The sequence below is a fragment of the Coenobita brevimanus genome, chromosome 16, assembly GCF_032717465.1.
Source record: "Coenobita brevimanus isolate Jiangsu-jjx chromosome 16, ASM3271746v2, whole genome shotgun sequence".
Lineage (NCBI taxonomy): Eukaryota > Metazoa > Arthropoda > Malacostraca > Decapoda > Coenobitidae > Coenobita > Coenobita brevimanus.
The window spans coordinates 23,636,806-23,639,827 of NC_136969.1; the positions used below are offsets into that span (position 1 = coordinate 23,636,806).

The 3,022-nt window shown below is 44.1% G+C and overlaps 1 non-coding gene across 1 annotated transcript; it reads right to left on the reverse strand.

Annotated features, from left to right (window-relative positions):
- Positions 1–2,568: 2,568 nt before the first annotated feature.
- LOC145391092 (5S ribosomal RNA) lies at positions 2,569–2,687 on the reverse strand. The gene has a single exon (XR_013895781.1). It is a non-coding gene; the product is annotated as a 5S ribosomal RNA (ribosomal RNA).
- Between the last annotated feature and the right edge of the window lie 335 nt (positions 2,688–3,022).

Consider the following 3,022-nt stretch of genomic DNA (forward strand, 5'->3'; position numbering starts at 1 on the left):
TGCAGTGTTTGTAACATACTGTATATAATTTAGAAGACTTATTTGCATTACTTACTGTGTTGAATTTGGTTCAGTATAGGTAAAGCATGAGTGCTATGAAGCAATTGAGATCAGAGGACTATTAGTAAGCTAATAGGTTACGACATGCAGTAGTATGCTCATATTAACACTAAAATAAAAATAACATTATGCACAAAATCACATGCTTCACAAAAAAAAAAAAATGTTATTTATAAACATCTATTTATCTATCTATCTATAGCCCGACGCCCTAATCCCGCAAAGGGTGGCCGCAGACAAAACGCCTCCAAGTCGCTCTGTCACCCACCATTTGACTACCCTCCCCCCAACTCACCCCCCCTCCCTCATATACCTCTCTGCTCCATCCCTCCACCTCATCCTCGGTCTACCCCTCCCTCTCCCTCCCTCCACCTCACCTACATACACCCTCTTAGTCAGTCTTTCATTCTCCATTCATGTCCAAACCACCTCAGTGTATTTCTCCTAATCTTCTCAACCACATCCACATCCACCCCACAACGTTCCTTCACTTCTTCATTCGTCAACCTGTCCCTCCACGTCACTCCACATGCTCCTCTCAAGTAACTCATTTCCACTGCTCTCACTCTTGACTTGTTCCCCTCTTGCAAGGTCCACGCCTCGCTTCCATACATCAGGGTAGGGATCACAATAATATCATGCAGTGACTTCTTAACTTCCATACTCACCTCCCTATTTCTCATCACTGCTTTCAGTGTACCAACAACCTTCCTTCCCTGCTGTACCCTTTCACGCACTTCATTGCCCAAAGGTCCATCCTTACTCATCACACTACCCAAGTACTTGAATGCACTCACATTCTCCATATCCTCACCATCCAACCTCACTGCTCACTCTGTGACTTCATTCCTCTCAAACACCATAACTTTACTTTTGTTTACATTAACTTTCAGCTTCCTCCTCCTACACACTGTCCCAAATTCATTCACCAAACCTTGCAACTCCCATTCATCTTCACTCAACAATACTGTATCATCAGCAAACAGCAACACTGAAATCTTCCAAATCTCACCCTCATTCATTAGAGCCACTCCCACATCCACTGCCCTACCTTGCACCTCCTTACAACCCCATCCATGTATATATTAAATAGCCAAGGAGACATCACACAACCCTGTTTCAGTCCCACATTGAGATCAAAGAACTCAGTCAGCTCACCATCCACTCGCACCGTAGCCCTAGCTCCTTCGTACATACTCTTCACAGCATTCAACAATTTCCCTTCCACTTCATATATTCTTAATACCTTCCACATACCTTGTCTATCTATTCTGTCATAAGTTTTCTCCAAGTCCATGAAGGCAGCATACACTTTCCTTCCCTTCTCTAGATACTTCTCCACTAAACATCTTAGAACAAATATCTGATCTACACACCCTTTTCCCTTCCTAAATCCCCCTTGTTCTTCTCCAACTAGTTCCTCTGTCATATGCCTAACCCATTCAATGAGTATTCTACCATATATTTTACCAGTCACACTAAGAAGGCAAATACCCCTATGGTTACCACATACTTCTCTCTCCCGGTTTCCTTTGTATAAAGGAACAATTATACCTGATTTCCAGTCCTTTGGAACCCTTCCCTCTTCCCAAGCCAATCTACACAACTTCCACATCTACTCCACAACAATCTCACCCCCATACCTAAGCATTTCACCACACACTCTATCAATTCCTGGGGCCTTTCCCAACTTAATCTTCTTCATCGCTTCCACTACCTCCGCCCTACTGATCTCTTCCTCCCTCCTCTCATCTCTTCTCCCAGCCATTCCCCAACCACTTATACTCGCACTGCTCTCACTCTCTACATTCAACAAATCCTCAAAGTGCTCCTTCCATCTTCTCAATTTTTCTCTCTTCTCCACCAGCAATCTATTATTCCTATCTTTCACTCCCCTACTATTTCCCCTTTCACACTGCCTTACTTTCTTTACCTCCTTCCAAAACAATTTCTTACTCTCCCTCCATTTCACACTCAGATTCCTCCCAAACTCTTCATCCATTTTCTTCTTACTCTCCTTCACCAGTCTCTTAACCTCCCTTCTCCTGCTCACATATACCTCTCTCTTCTCTCTCTCTCATCTCCCCTACCTCTACTCGCTAACCATTCACTATATGCCTTCTTTTGTTCCACAGCTCGTTTCACCTCATCATTCCACCATGCTGTCCCTTGCACACCCTAGCATCTCCTCCTCACTCCACAAACCGCCTCACACGCTGCACCTATCCGGCATGGAAACGATGGAGTTCGAGGGGTTCAAACGAATCCCCCTCTATTTCTGAGATTCGACTAGTGGATGATCGTGCAAGGGGATATTAATTTTATTTCTGAATGATCACTAACTTTATTGTCGCGTAATGTTAACATGAAAAATGAAATTGCGAAGTATGTCATCATCATTCATTGCCAGACGCCATGTATCCCAGACGGGGTGGCCAAGGGCTTAGAGTTAATTGTTTTACAGGGAGGGGCACTAATCCTCCACCAACCCCACTTGACGCGTAGGGATGCCAACAGCATCTGGTGTTCCCAGGCGGTCACCCATCCAAGTACTAACCAGACCCAACGTTGCTTAACTTCGCTGATCGGACGGGAAGTGGTGTACTCAACGTGGTATGGCCGTAATGATCATAATTTAAGAAGTGCTTTTCCTTCGCTTTGACACACACTCCAATTACCCACCTACTGCTACACACACACACACCGTCATCCACACCCACGTACCCATTCACACTTAGTTCTCTCTCTCTCTCTCTCTCTCTCTCTCCACTTTACAAACAATTACCTCCTCAAATTTGCCTCCTTCCATTCTCAATTCTTTTCCATCCTTTGGAGTGTGTTTTTCTTCTTTACCCTCTTTTTTTTTTTTTTTCCTCCTTTACACACAATCATCCTTATAACACTTTCACATCTTGGCACAACATTTCTTCTTGTCTCGCACACCTACGAGTGCAGTCACTTT